Below are 16532 nucleotides of genomic sequence, written 5' to 3'. Positions count from 1 at the left end.
ATTGTTAGTAGCATGTTATTTAACCTCCATGTATTTGTGCTCCTTCCAGATTTTTTCTTGTGGTTGATCTCTAGTTTCATAGCACTGTGGTCAAAAAAGATGTATGGTATGACTTCAATCTTTCTGAATTTGTTGAAACTTGTTTTATAGCCTAATATGTGATAGATTCAGGAGAATGCTCTATGTGCACTGGAAAAGAATGTGTATCCTGCTGTTTTAGGCTGGAAAGCATGCTCTGAATATATCCGTTAAATCCAATTGGTCCAGCATGTCATTCAAAGCCACTGTTTGCTTGTTGATGTTCTGTTTGAATGCTCTGTCCATTGGTATAAGTGAGGTATTAGAGTACCCTACTATTATTGTGTTACTATTGATTAATTCCTTTATGTTTGTTATTAACTGCTTTATGTTGGGTGCTCCCATGTTGGGTGCATAAATATTTACAATTGTTATATCTTCTTGTTGGATTGTCCCCTTTATTATTATATAGTGTCCTTTTTGTCTCTTGTTACAGTCTTTGTTTTAAAGTCTATTTTGTCTGATATAAATATTGCTACCATGGCTTACTTTTGACATCCATTTGCATGACAAGTGTTTCTCCATCCCCTCACTTTTAATCTGCCTATGTCTTTAGGTTTGAAATGAGAATCTTATAGGCAGCATATAGATGGGTTTTTTTTTCTTTATCCATTCTGTCATTTTGTGTCTTTTGATTGAACATTTAGTTCATTTACATTCAAAGTAATTATTAATAGATATGTATTTATTGCCATATTGTTACTTGTTTTATGGTTGTTTTGTAGTTTTCCTCTGATCTTTTCTTTCCTGCTCTCTTGCATGGTTTGCTGGCCTTCTTTGGTGATATACTTGGATTCCTTTCTCTTTATTTTTTGCATATCTATTACTTATTTTTGATTTATGGTTACTATTAGGTTTGTATATAACATCTTCTGCAAAGAACAGTCTATATTAAGTTGATGGTCACTTAAGTTTGAACCGTTATTTACTCAACACCCCCACCATGTTTTAAGTATAGGATGTCATACTTTACATCCTTTCATTTCATGAATCCCTTAACTAATTTTTACAGTGTACTTATTTTTTACTGCTTTTGTGTTTCCTAATTTCCTTACCCCTATGGTCTTTGCTTTCCACTCAAAGTGTCCTTTTTAACATTTCTTGTAGCGCTGGTTTAGTGGTCATGAACTCCTTTAGCTTTTGTTTGTCTGAGAAACTCTTTATCACTCCTTTTAATCTGAAATGATTGCCTTTCTGGGTAAAGTATTCTTGGCTGCAGATTTTTTTCCACTCAGCACTTTGAATATATCATGCCACGTTCTTCTGGCCTACAAAGTTTCTGCTGAAAAAGCTACTGATAGCTTTATGGGATTTCCTTTGTATATAACTGTCTTTTCTCTTGCTGCTTTTAAATTTCTCTCTTTTTCACTACTTTTTGCCATTTTAATTACTATGTGTCTTGGTGTGGACCTCCTTGGGTTGATTTTTGGGGGGGGAATCTCTGTGCCTCGTGGGTCTGGATTTCTTTTTCCTTCCCCAGATTCAGGAAGTATTAAGCTATTATTTCTTCAAATAAATTTTGTGCCTCCCTTTCTCTTCTTCTTCTAGGGTCCCTATAATGTGAATGTAATTATGTTTGATGGAGTTGCTGAGTTCCCTAGGAATATTCTCATTTTGCATATTTTTTCCTCTTAGCTGCGCAACTTGATTACATTACTCTGTCTTCCAGGTTGCTAATTCATTCCTCTGCTTCCTCTATTTATTCCATCTAGTGTATTTTAAATTTCACTTATTGTGTTCTTCATCTCCAGGTGGGTCTTCTTTATCTCTTTGTTAAGGGTCTCACTGATGTCCTGCGCTCTTTAGCAAGGCCAGTGAGTATCTTTATGATAATCACTTTAAATGCCCTGCCAGGTGTATTACTTATATCCATTTTGCTTAGGTCTCTTGCTGTGGTTTTGTCCTGTTCTTTCATAAGGGACAAATTCCTGTGTCTCCTAATTTTGTCTAACTCTCTGTGTCTGTTTATGTGTGTTAGGTAAGTTAGCTATGTCTCCTGCTCTTGAAAGTCATGGCCTTATGAAGAAGAGTTTCTGTGGTGCCCTGGAGAACAGTGTTCCCTGTTCATCAGAACTTGGTGCTTCAAGGAGTGTCTGCTATGCGTGTTGTGTTGTGTGCGCCCTGCTATTTTGTCCTGGCTGCTCTTTTCTTCAGTCCCGTCATTTGCAGAGGCTCTCTTTGCCTATTGTGGGCATTGTTTGGTCCCCAGCCAGGTGGGACATGTGGTTTTACAAAGACACATACCAGTCTACTTATGAAATGAGACCTGCCACCACCACTTCCAGGACTGGAGTGGTCTGGGCAGATCCACAAAGTGTGCGTGTACAGGGCATGTGATTTTAAGAAGCTGTGCCTCAGGCTTCTGGATGGCCTGCCACTACCGCCACTACCACTGGGACTGAGGCCCCACAAAACACACAAGGTGGGAGACACAGTGTTGACAAGGTTTGCTCCAGTTTTCTGGGAAGGGGACCTGCAGCCCTGGGACTGAGGCAGACTTGACTGGGAAGGGCCAATCTACCAAAGCCCAAGAGGTGGGGCTTGGTGTAGGTAATGAATGTTGGCACCTCACTGGTTCCTGCAGGTGGTCATGTGTTTATGTTGGGGGGCAGGGGAGAGAGATGGTGCCTGCCAGCTACCTTGTTCCTGGAGAAGTTCCTCAATGAAGCCTGCCCCTTTAAGACATGCTCTGAGATTAGTAAATAATTCTCCTGTATATCCCAGGAGTTTTTCAAACTGCTGCTCCTACAGGTTGTTTGTTGTCATAACTGTTATAACTAAACAGAGCCATCTCCAAGGTTAAGAGTGTGACCACTTAGGTTCAAATCAGCACCACCACTTTCTAGGTAGGAGGCCCCAGAGAAGTAATTACTCTCCCTGTGACTTGGTTTGCTCATCTGTAAATATGAATAATTAACGTACTCACCCTTTGGTATATTTTATAAGGACTAAACTGGAGCTTAAAATAGTGCCTGTAACTCAATAAATTTTAGCTGCAATTTTTTTTTGTTATTATAACTTGCTCTCCTCTACTTAATTTTCCCATTCAACTCTACTCTGCTACAGTAAATGGTGGCTTATTTAGATCTCCTTAGGAAGGAAGGATGTGACTATTCTAGAGGTTAAAATCTCCTAGACAATATTTAACTACTGGAAAACCCACCTATAGATATCAAAGTAAATCAGTCAAAAAGACTTCTCCTCCCTTCCATACATACATCTTTTGTTCTCTACTACACTTTTATGATTCTTCTTCTTACAAAGCTTCCCTTAATAAGCCCTTTAAGCTCACCTCAGTATCAATAATGCCTTCTCTCTCATTATATATAACTGAGAATTATATATATATGACTTCTAAAATAAAAAAACAATTATATGTAACATCATATCATATATATTTAGGGTTTTTTTTGCTTTAGAAGTAATATGTAAACATTATAGAGAAGCAGAAAACATGTATATAGAAAAAAGAAGAAAAAAACACTCAATGAGACAACCCACTATTAACATTTTAGAATGTTTCTTTTCTTTTCTTTTTTTAATTTATATTCAATTAGCCAACATACAGTACATCATTAGTTTTTGATATAATGTTCAATGATTCATTAGGATGTTCCTTTTCTATGCACAAGTTGTGGTCATACACAGATTTACAACTTTCATCAATGCACATCACTTGAAGTGCTTACACGTTTTTTTTCACAAAATTTAATGCAATCACATAGCATATACAAAATAAATAGCAAAGCCCAGGTGTAAGAACTTTGCCTTGAAGCTAATATTATAGCTTTTAATTCTAACTGGTGTAACCTCGAAAGCAAACAATTATAGAGAAAGAAACATTTGAGTAACTGGGAAAGATTCTTCCAGCAGCTCATGGTTTTTGAAAGACGCTATTTTTCTCACCCAAAGCCACTTGAAACTGTAAACTCACAACCAACTGACTAACCACAAAGCAGCACGGGCATGCACAGACATTCCAGAGGCACCAAACGGCAGCCACAGAGAAGTCCTGCCTCCTGCCATTCCTGCATTTCAAATATCCCTGAAACTATGATTAATGCCAGGAATAGCAATAGCAACTGACACGGGGACAGGTGATAAAGAGGCTTTGTTCTTGAGGACTGAACTTAGAGTCCTTCCAAGCTGAAAGGGCTCTAGCATTAGCACAGTCAGTTTCTAGGCAGTGGTCAGGGTGGACCAGCAGGGATGAAGAAGGGGACAGGGGGTACCAGATGCTGACAGAGGCTCAGGATTAGGACTGCTGGTGTTATCCCAGTATGTCTTGGCCAAGGGTTTCCCCAGGGCTCCCAGGACTTTTTCTAGAAGTACAATGTAGGAGAAGTAGGAGAAGGAATACCTCTACTATGCCAGGAACAGTGCTTCATACTTTAAAAAGAAGTTATCCCATTTAATCTACACAACTCATTATAATTACCCTTTTACAGGTGAGGTAAGTGAGGCTCAAAAATGTTAGGTGACCTGCTAAGGGAAATTCCAGATGACAAGCCAAAACTAACCTTGGGTTTATCTGCCACCAAAGCCAATGTTCTTCCTATAATTTGTTGTTTCGGAGTACACACACATGCACACACACACAGCACAATGTGCTTAAGTACATTTTCCATTTCACTGTGCGTCTAATACTTCGCAATTATTTTCTTTTCTTCATAAACTTCCAAGCTGAAGTACTTTTCAAAAGTTGATAAAAATTTGCCCATTGTGCTGGTCTCCAACTTGGTGCCCTAATTGAGTGAGCTGCATGCAAATGTTTACCTCGCTGGTGCTTTGCTAAAAGTTACAAAAAGTAGTAGTAAACGTCTCTTCTCTATTTTTCTGTCGCTCTATCCATACAAAAGTTTGGCCCAGATTTTAAACTCTCCCAGGTTAGGGACCTTAACTATTAATAATCTCACCCATACTTCCTTTATTACCACTAGTCATCATTTTATATATTCCTCAGCAGTCAAAACTTCAACCAACACCATATTAAAAGCACAATGCTGGATACTAAGGAAACTTTCAGAGCCAAATAATTCCCATCTACCTTTAAGGAAGAAGGACACACACACACACACACACACACACACACACACACACACACACCCCAAAACTGTGAAGCACACTTTGGCCTAAAAGGACCCCCAAAAGAAAATAAATAGAATCATAAAGTATTTTGGAGACGGAAAAGCAAAAGTAACTGACTCTGTTCAGAAGGATTCAAAAGCATTTCACAGAGGAAGTGACATTTTACCTTGACCTTGAGGAGTGAATCATATTTTACAGGCAGAGAAAGGCAGAACAGGTTACAAGGCCGTTGGAATAATGAGAGCAAAACCTCAGAGGCATGATAATGCATGGAGTGTATTTAATTATGTTAAAGGCACAACTTAACTTTTTGAAAATATTATTTGTGTGCCCTTGTTAACCCAGAGGTTGAAAAAATTAGTATCATTAAACTGCCTTTGTAAATAAAGAAATGAGTCTAACAATGTTTCTAACTATCTTCTATTAAGCTGCCTATCACAATAATAAAGTTTTCATTTCCAGAGGTATTCCTTCTTCCACTGAAAAACAAATGAGCAATCCATTTATATGGGAAACATAGAAATAAGAGTTTCAATTGCAAAGTGGCACAGTTCTAGGAGAACCTTTTTGTTGTCTGCAAAGGATCCTCAGGTTGGGGGTACTGTCAAGACGTAAGGAACACCAGGTAACCTGATGCCAGCCACAAGAGTAAAAGAGGTGAGATGTCTGTACTAAAACACAAATTATTTTCTACTCCATAAATCACAATTCTTTTTTTTTCATTAATACTAGTAATAGGCTACTAAACTTGCTTAAAGTTGGGCGCAGGAAGGGTTAATGGCATAAGCAGTTAGCAATATTTTCCTTTCCTTAGAGGAAACCTGATGGGTAAGTAAAATGTATATTACTTTTAAAAAACAAAGGTCCAAGAGAATCCTGGGTACATACTAAGTGATGACTTTGGGCTGCAAGAATGAAGGCACACAGCCAAGAATGGGAGATGTGTTATGTGCAGGGAAAAGATTTGAAATTGAAGTTGCTCTGAACGGTGAAATGAGCTCTCAAGCGGAGCTCAAAAGGGAGAAAAGGAAAATGTAGAGTGTAGCTGGAGCAACTCGAAGGGAAATCAGCATGCCCATGGTGTATTTCCTAAAACCTATTCAGTCAAGTAGAACAAAATAGTAAAGAAGCAATAAAAGAATAAACGACCTAGAATTATTGGCCTCACCAAGCATAACTTGCTACACAGGGTTGGTTTCGGAAGCAGATGTAGAGAAATTGCAACCCCACAAGGCTTTCATCACTGTAGATGTTCTTTTAAGCTTTGTTATCTGACAGGACACTGTTGAAAGCCAGAAGAACTTGTAAAATGTTATTACTGGAATCACCGGAGTAACCAGTAGAAATCTGTCTCTTGGTGCAATATTGGGAAATGTCATTTGGCTACAAATTTGTACCATAATAAAGTTGTCCATAAATATACACTATAAACACAGAAGGAAAGAAATGAATAACTTCAATGTTATATCCAAAGGCTAAATGATAGACCCTTGGTGTGTTACTGTAAGCAGTTATTTAAGAAGAAAAAAAAAGCCTACCAAGTTAGTTGACCTACGTTGGACTGTAAATAACCATAAAAAGACTTTTTTAAGAAATTGAAAGATTATGAAAAGCCTCAGGGTTTTACTGTGTTGCCTACAAAGCCCACCACAGTCATTTCTATTGCTGGGTCCAGAGTTACAAATTCAACTGTAATTTTAGTTGCAATTCATGCATTTCCTTTAAAAATAAATGCTTTCTGCAACCTAAATTTTTTCAAATATGAAATAGTGAAACCAGTTTTAATACAAAAGTTTTCATGTACTGTAGCTTCCAAAACATCATTCACTTTCTCTCTACCTATCATACCGCATATTCTTCCAAGGCACACTTCCAAGCGCTTCTCAAGCAAGCCCTACCTCTTCCACAGAGCTCCCCTGTATCTCCATCCAGATGTTCTCCATTCTGATTACTCAGGAAAAGCTATTTGCATGAAATGATGTTACATTCAGTTTCACAGGCAGGAAAGTATAGCAGAGACATCTGCGTGTAAAATCGGACGACTTTAACTTGAGCCCTTGCTCGTCACCAATGTGTGTCCTTTCATTCATCTTCTGCCAAATGGGGACTTCCCTTGGAGGCTCACCAGGAGACTCAATGAGCCAATCCATGTGGAAGAGCTTTGTAAAGTATAAAGTATTCTGCAAAGGTAATTATTGTTTCAGAAATATTTAGGGAGTACCTCTTCTAAGCAGGACACAATTTTGAACACTGTGGAGTAAATACAACTGAAGAAGCCAGATTCCCACCTCACAAGAACCTTAAAATATAGTAAAGAAGTAATGAGACCTACCTTAATAGTTAAAACACAGGATAGTGTATAGTAAATGCCTTAAGCAGTACCCCCCAGGACTTCAACACAATTTGACAAACATCCATGAAACAGGCTCTTGAGATACACAGGTAAACACAGTGGTCACTGTCACCTGTCTAGCCAGAAAAAGACACACAACAACATCAATACAAGGCAGATGATGATAAACACTGAAGAGAAAGTGCTTACTAGGAATGAATTAGGTCTGGGTGGGTAGACAGACTGAAAGGCTTAGGGCTAGATGCTCAAGGATAAAGTTTGATAGATGTCAGAGCTTAAAATCCATTTTCAAAGACGGGGTTTTCATTTCCAGAAAAGGTGAAAAGAATCATACCTGGCATCAGATTGACCAGCTCTATAAGGCAGAGGGACACTGGGAAGAAATGGAGGTGACCATGGAGATTCGCTGAGCTGGAAAAACACTCTGGTAAGAGACTGAGGACAGGTTAACATTTCTGCAAGTCCTCAGCAGAAACCTAATCATAATGAGGAGAGAAGAAAATAAGGTCAGCAGAGGTCAGTGAGCCAAGGGATGGGAAAAGCTAAGACAGTGGTGAAAGAACAGGATCTAGCAAAAAGTTTTCTTATTTATTTGTTTTAAAATAATTTAAAAATAATAATTGTATGGTGTTTACTACATGGTGGGTATTCTTGCAAGCATTTACCTATATTGCCTCATTTAATCACACAGCAACCATCAGTGGTAAGTGCAATTATCCCCACTGTAGTGATAGGGATGCTGAGATGGGGGAGAGCTGACCCCATTTCTGGGTTGAGAAAAAGGAGCCAGTGCAGAGAGAGAAGTTGAAGACAAGAGGGAAGAAAAGATGCTATCAAAACTCACAACAGGAAGAGCTCAGAAATTAGGGTGATCATTATTTTCCTTTCTACACTTTTCTTTAAGTCCTAACTTCTCTACAATAGGTACTATCACTTTTATAATCGGAAAACTAAACAATATAAAAATATGCAATCACTTCAGTGATTTTGTCTAAATTATTCTTTATTCCTTCTATGTAAAAAATAAGTTTTCCAATAAGAGAGTTAGCTAGCTCCCTGAGAGTGGGAATGGTGCCTTATTTTCCTTCTCTCCCCATCATCTAGCACTGTGTGTGTGTGTGTGTGTGTGTGTGCGTGTGCACGCGCACACACGTCCATGTGTTTCTTTTAAAGGAAACAAAATTAAATCCAACCAAACCCAGATGCTTGTTAATATTGCCCCCAAATTTAGCTTTCCCTATACTAACCACCCTATATTACTATCCTTAAGTAATTTTAGGATTGGCCTGTAAATTCTTTTTCCTTCCCTTCAGTCCCCTTCCATTATTTCACTTCCTACCACTGCTACTTACAGACCTTAGAAAATAGGGAAATTTCTGGGGCCTGCCAGGTGGCAGATTTATTCTGTTGTTGACTCTCAATTGTCCTATGTTGGGGATTCATAGCCGTTCCCCTGCAATAAGACCTGGATATCCAAGTAATAATTTGAGCATACTGTCATTAAATTGCAGTCTTTTCACTTAATATAGCTTTCCTTCAAATTATTGATTTTTAAAGTTGTTGTCACTATTGTTGTTTATTTAGGGGAGGAGAAAGTAAAAATGGCCATTTTCTCTAAATTTTGATATGCATTTCTCCCCCTCCCCTTTCCTCTTAGCAAGCCCATCTCTGAAGTTCATGTTTCTCTTTATTCTTTCGAGAACCATTCCCCTTAGTTTCCTCACTACAATTAAAATTCAAGGAAAGAAGCCTAAATTCCCAGTTTCCATTCGTGAGAAGCACTTCTTCCCAAGTTTCAATATAGGTCCAGCAGGGCTTTCTCCGGGGTCGGGAGGGGGGAAGAAGACAGTTGTTTGGGAAGAAAGATAAGCATCTTGCTTGTTTCTGTACATAAGCTCTTGTGTGGACCTACATTTAGCATGCTCACAAAAGAGGTAGATGTTATAAGTGTGCACCTACTTTACACTTCTCCCTAGACGTGCAGGTGAGAGGAGTCTCAGGAGGGGAGTGAAAAGAGAACCCCTTAAAATAGAATATAGGTTATACTCTCAGTATGATTACATTAAAGCTGTCACACAATGCCTGATATTCTGGAACCTTTTGTCCTCTGAATTTTTTGATCCATAAGAGACGTTATAGTTGTTAGAGCATTTAGAATTGCTTGGGGATCTTTTTAAAAATTCAAATGTTTAGGGACGCCTGGGTGGTTTAGTTGGTTAAGTGTCTGCCTTCAGCTCAGGTCATGATCCCAGGGTCCTGGGATGGAGCCCTGTGTCGGGCTCCCTGCTCAGCCAGGAGTCTTCTTCTCCCTCTCCCTCTGCTCCTCTCCCCCTTCCTCACTTATGCTCTCTGCTCTCTCTTTCTCAAATAAATTATTTAAAAATAAACAAATAATAAATAATAAATTTTAAAAAATAAAAATTCAAATGTTTGGATCTACCCGCAGAGATTTAGATTTAATTGATCTGGGATGGATGCCCACCTAGCCATCGGTATTTCTTAAATCCCACCCTACACCCCCACCTACCCTCTACCCCCACCCCCAGAGATGCTAAAGTGTAGGCAGGTTGAGAATCACTGGTAGAGAGCCAGTCCAAAAACCTAAAAATTTTAAAATTTTGAACATATATGTGTGTGTATATATATATACATATATATATTCTCATTGGATCTTAGAATACAGTCTAGATCTAGTTTTTTTATTTATTTTTATTTTTTAAAGATTTTTTATTTATTTATTTGACAGAGACAGACAGCAAGAGAGGCAACACAAGCAGGGGGAGTGGGAGAGGGAGAGGCAGACTCTCCACTGAGCAGGGAACACGATGCAGGCCTCGATCCCAGGACCCTGGGATCATGACCTGAGCCAAAGGCAGACGCTTAACGACTGAGCCACCCACGCGCCCATAGTTTATTTTAATTAAAATTAAGATTGTGTCTGAGGTTAAAATAGAGCCAAAGCTATTCACCAAATTATCTCTTCTTTTCCTACAAATATGCACACAAATATTAGACTAAAATAGCACTCAAGAGCAACTCAAGGGACTAACCAAGAAACCTGACATAGTTATCTTTATACCAGCTGCATGTGACATCGCTTAACTTGTTAGTGAGACAATAAAGTTGTTTGGGAGGAAAAATTATCTTTAGGTGTTAATAAGATTCTGAGCCAAGAAAGCCAAAGAAGCATATCCTGTCAAAAGAATCTAGGATAAGATTTAGTACTTAAAAAAATCATAGAGAGATTGTATAATTCTGGCCTTGAACACCAAGATATATGGGGAGCGTTGGGATATAGAAAGTCATTCTTGGTTTCAATTCCTAGTTTCCAATTATATAACAGATAAATGTTCAGGTGGTCCAAATGTAGTATGTTCATACTTAAAATAACAAAACCATTTTTTTTTTTTCTGCAATAAGCTTTATTGTTTCTATTTGGTCCACAGCTTGGGAGAGGGCTCCAGGGTGGTTAAAAAGCTGCCAGGTGGCTGTGCGGGAAGGTTCAGGCAGAAGCCCTGGCACCAGGGGGATGCCAGAGGGGTCCCTCAAAGGCTTCTGGGCTCCAGAGGTTCCTAGTCATGCTTGAGGGTGAGTCATGCTTGAGGGTGAGCCTTTTAGAGAGATATACGCCCAGCCCAGCCTGGGAGCCAGGCAGCCTGTGGAGGTGAGTCAGGTGGTCACTGTCTTCTTGATAAGTTTCACCTCCTCATCCAGGAAGTGGTTCTCCAGGAATCCACAGAGATGGTTGTCTGTGGGGGCAGAACCCAGGGCATGCAGATCCAAAAGGGCCTGGTTCATGTTCTTCTCCAGAGCCATGGCAGTTCCATAGCGTCCAGGATTTTACCCCACCCATTCTGGGATGGCTTCTGCTCATGCTGGAAGAGGGAGTGGTCACTGGGCTGGTTTTGCATCTTCAAGAGACACTCAGCACCCTCATGCTTCTCCGCCCACTCCAGGAAGAAGTGGCCCACACCCTCCAGAGCCACACGGTTGGTCGGGGGATAGAAACCCAGAGAGAGGTAGGTGTAGAAGGTAGGTGGGCATGCTGACCAAGTGGTAGCCTCCACCTCCGTGGAATAATTCTGACAAATACAGTCAATAATACTGTAATAATGTTGTATGGTGACTACACTTATCATGGTGAGCACTGAATAATGTGTAGAATTGTTGAATCAATATATTGTACACCTGAAACTAATATAATATTGTATGTTAATTATATGTCAATAAAAATTATATGTCAAAATATATGTCAAAAAATAAAATAACAAAGCATTTTATTCTTCAATAACTAGTGAGAACTGAAGAATTGTACCCCAATGTTAGAGGGCATTAATTAACATAAATCATGCTTCAAAGTTTTTAGTTATGAGCTAACTACACCAGTGGTTGCCACTCAATTGCTTGGCCTTGTTTGCAGCTACATTTCATTCTTGGTTGGTTTTGTCCTAAGGTCAGGATACCAGATGGAGAGCTTTTCTTCAAGGTGCATGGACTTATTTCCTGCAAAAGACAGAGGGCAGTGAAACACAATTTTCATGGCACTCAGTTTGAGTGGCTCTTTGTCTTAGATAAAAAGCCTTTAGGCTTAGGTTCATGTCATATAAACACACACACACACACACACACACACACACACACACACACACAGTCTTTGCAAAGAATTCACATTGCATCTTCACTTATACCTAAATAATTATCGAGGGTGACTAACAGTTCCCAGTTGTCCAGGACTTTCCCAGTTTTAACACTAAAAGTCTAGTGTCCTGGGAACCACCCACCTACCCCCAGTACCAAGCAAATCGGGATGGGTGGTTACTCTTAAAAACAACCCAAATCAGAATCCAGTCTGGGGTAGTCTTTGAGCTATTGGACCCATCCTTCAAACCAGGTGTTCTTTACTGATATTGCTAACCAGTGCGTGCCAAAGAGGGCCAGATTGACACCACAGGCCACCACGTAAGAGCTACCACCATGCTTTATCCATGTTATCTGGAATCCTCCCAACAATTGTGGAAGATAATTATCATTGTCCTAATATTATAATATCAAGATATTGAGGCTCTGATAAATTACAGGGCTCCAGAGGTTCCTAGTCATGCCACACTGACAGTAAGTGGTAGAGCTGAGATTCAGGCCTATTTCTGTCTGACTTAAAAACTTATGTTCAGTCTGTTTCATTCTCTGCCTCTTGCATTCTGAAATCCATCACCCATAATAAATTTTAAGAAGGCCTGCAGAGAGGAGATTTTATAAGAGCTAAAGCAAAACCAAGTAATAAAATATAGAGGAAGAATGGAAATAACAAAGTATCAGAATCTATATGAATACAATAAAATATAGGGCATAAATAAGACAACCAGAAGCTAATTGATGGATTACAAATTGCCCGAAGTCAAATTCATAAGATTCTTTATAACATCCTCCCAAGTATTCAAATAAAATCTTATTGCCTTAGGCAAAAAGAATTTTCTGTTCATATGTATGAAATATTTTTTCCTAATTACCCTCAGAGTGAGGAATAATACATAGTGTAAATATGATTTGTTGCTTAAATTTTTGTATTTTGATTTATCCTATATGCTTACAAAGAAAAATAAGATTATAAAGCTGCTATTTAAGAAATGTCTAAAACAGTCAAATTGTTGATTTATAATTCAATTCTTAACTATGCAGATTTGTTCTCAGCATATATTTAAATCTGAGTTAAATCAGCACATATTCTTGGATGAACATAATTGCAAGGATATTCTTCAAGAAATTCATGTCTGCTACTTTTTACTTGACACTCTTGTATACTCGTAATTTCTCCCTACATGTCAGTCCTGATATCTGCCCCCTTACACTGGATCTTAGGAAAAGTGCATACCAAAGGAGATTTCCTCCTAGTAACTACACATAGAAAAAAAGGAGTTGATGTCCTTCAGTGTTAATCAGAGTGAGCCTTGACAATGTGTGACAGCTAATGACAGGGTCCCCATGTGAATTTCTCAGCAGAATAGCAGAGAAGCAGCTTTTTGATGCTGACCTTTAACTGATTTTTTTTTTAATGTGTGCTCTTACTTCACATCGTCTTAAAGTTCTTAGGTAACTTAAAAAAAAATGTTTAATATTCTTAGATGTGATGTAACAACCAGATGTACAAGTGGCAGAATCAACAACCAGCCCTAAAATTATCAGGGTCTCAATTATATCCAAAGTCTCTGATATTGTGGTTTACCAAACACTATGGAAATCTTCTGGAAAAGTTAACTAAAATGTCTTTAGGACATCATTTCCTACCACCTTAGGGTATCTTTTTCTCAGAAAACATCTGGTCATGGCACATTTCAGAGCTTTCTATAAAGGTCTTTTTCTGAGGAAAACCTGTAAAGTCTTTATGTTGGTATGGAAATGAAAGACCACCAAAATGTTATATTCTATCAAAAATGGACTCAATTATTTCTGGCAGCTTTTACCTACTGGCCATTATAAAGCAAAATGGATGTAATTTAGTCTCTCTGGATTAGATATTTTCTAAGAGATATACAATATTCCCTGGTAGCAAAAATGACTTCCTTTTAACTTTATGTGTAAATTAGACAGACTCTGCTATGGACTGAATGTTTGTGTCCCTCCCAAAATTCGTATGTTGAAATCCTAATCCCCAATGTGATGGTATTAGGAGGTTGGACCTTTCGGGGGTGATTAAATTATAAGGCCACATGGAGCCCATAGCTAGGATTAGTGTCCTTATAAAAGAGGACCCTGGGAGCTGTCTTGTCTCTTCCATCATGTGAGGACACAGCAAACAAATGATCTTCTGTGAACCAGGAATCTAGTCCTCACCAGACACTGAATCTGCCCACTGCTTGATCTTGGACTTCCCAGAGAAATAGATTTCTGTTGTTTATAAGGCACCCAGTCTATGGTAATTTGCTATAGCAGCCCAAACTGACTAAGACAGACTCTTGTGGCATCTTAAACTCATATTTGAAGCATGAAGAATCAGGGCTGGGAACTCTTCCACCAGCTGATGAGAAACATAAGAGAATCAAGAATAAGAGCAAAGTTCCTTTTATTTTAAATTAGTACTATATGGATTTATTATAATATAATAGTGTTGCCAGATTTTTAGAAATTGTTGTAACTGCTTCATCTGTACTCTCAAAAGAAAAAAGTGGAAAAGAATAACTGAAATAAAAGCAAACCAAATTTTATGAATGTAATACCTGTGAGCTGAAAATCTTAGTGATTATATTGTATTTTTTTATTTAGCTAATAAATATGTAGATGTCTTCTTTCTTTGGTTATATTCTGCTTCATTACCAATGGGGAAAAATAACATCAAGCTTCACCATATTCCCAGAACTCATGAAGAACAGATGGACACTCTGAATAGTGATACAAATTGATCCATAAAAACAGAAAAACCTCTAAAATAATTAAATACTTATTTTGCACAAAAACTCAGCTCAAAGAGTTAAAAGCTAGGCACTTTTTCTAAATACAAATTCAGTACAAGCCAACACATATGTGTAATTATAAATTACAGGTCATATTTCCTATTTACCTATGCTCTTTTCTACACCAGTCATTAGCAAGCCAAAATTGGACACAAATGGACAAGTTAATTGCCAATGCCATTAGAATTCCCATATTTCTGTAGTGTGAATAAAATTGCGAATTAAAACTACTAATTTGTGTATTTTTAAAAAGGTCACATTGTTGCACAGGAACTTGAATGTGAAGAGAACAGAAAATCTCAAGGTAGCTGTTGAGTAGGGAAGTTGGCTTTTACAGTTTCAATTTTGTTAAAACTTTTTCACATATCTTGTTGGTATTTTTTTTTCCAGAAATTTAGACATTGTGTGAAGCTATAATGGAGTGAGGTAGGGGAGGCGATGATCTGGAAGAATTCTGGATCAAGTGTTTCAGAATTTTTAACCAATGGCAAAACAAGTCAAAACCAAGGTTGAAAGATTCTCAAAAGCATCTTGTATCTGCTAGCAGTAAACTGTGAGTCACATTATTTTTTTTGATCCTCTGCAAGAGTACAAAACAGGAAATAATTTTAGAATCTAATAATGTTTCTTTCCTGTTACCTAGAGAGTTTTGACTTTATAATTAAAATTCTAATCTTTCTCAGTTGTCACACAAATATATTATCCATATCCTGAATATTAGTTGTGTCATGACAGTCTCCTGGGAGGGGCTCATCAAACACAAAGTCACACCAAGGCAAGCCATATAATATGTATTGAATAGCAGTTCACAGCAGCCAAATCCAATGAAGAGTGGAAAAACCCAAACCCAATTCAAAGCAGGTGTTGGTATCCATGTCAGATAATAGAGGTCACTGATGATCAAAATAATACATCTTAACAAAATGACAAAATAATTATATAGTGCTTCTGCATAAATATACGAACATGATAAAAAAAAATCTCAACCTAGGCACTATTACTGAATTCAAAATCCAGTGCAAGCCAACACATATGTATAATTACAGATTATATCTCTCCACCCTTTATGCCAAAGATATTGGGAAACAGGCAGCAAGAGATACCAGAAACTAGTCAAAAGGTTCAACAGCTCTACTCACCCCAGTTCTTTCCCTACAGTAAAGACAGCATGGGGAAGCTGAAGCCTATGTTTGTTGGCACTTTAGGTGACAATATTATCTTGTATACTACTTCAGGGTTCAGCTAAGAGAGATGAAAATCATTTCCAAACCATACTAACTGTTGAGAACTGTGAAGGTCTCAAATCTTACCCTAATTGTAAGCTACCAAAATAGGCTACCATAGATTCATAGATGCTGACAAAAGACACAAGATTCCTGGGTCAGAAACAAAGGATAGTTTACTATTCATAGCTATACCGACAGTATCAACATTTGTGCTGGTTCTCTGAGGCCCAATTCCTACAGGGTGATGTGAAGAAGGCTGGGTGATTATACACATGTAGCGGGGCATGATGCCAGAAAGCTTTGGAAACCCAAATCTTTTATAAGGGGCAGTAAGCCTAGTCA

The sequence above is a fragment of the Eumetopias jubatus genome, unplaced genomic scaffold (assembly GCF_037043125.1).
Source record: "Eumetopias jubatus isolate StellerSeaLion01/CBP00866 unplaced genomic scaffold, mEumJub1_p1.0 scaffold_6, whole genome shotgun sequence".
Taxonomy (NCBI): Eukaryota; Metazoa; Chordata; class Mammalia; order Carnivora; family Otariidae; genus Eumetopias; species Eumetopias jubatus.
The sequence above is the reverse complement of the archived record's forward strand: the minus strand, read 5'-3'. Positions refer to the sequence as shown.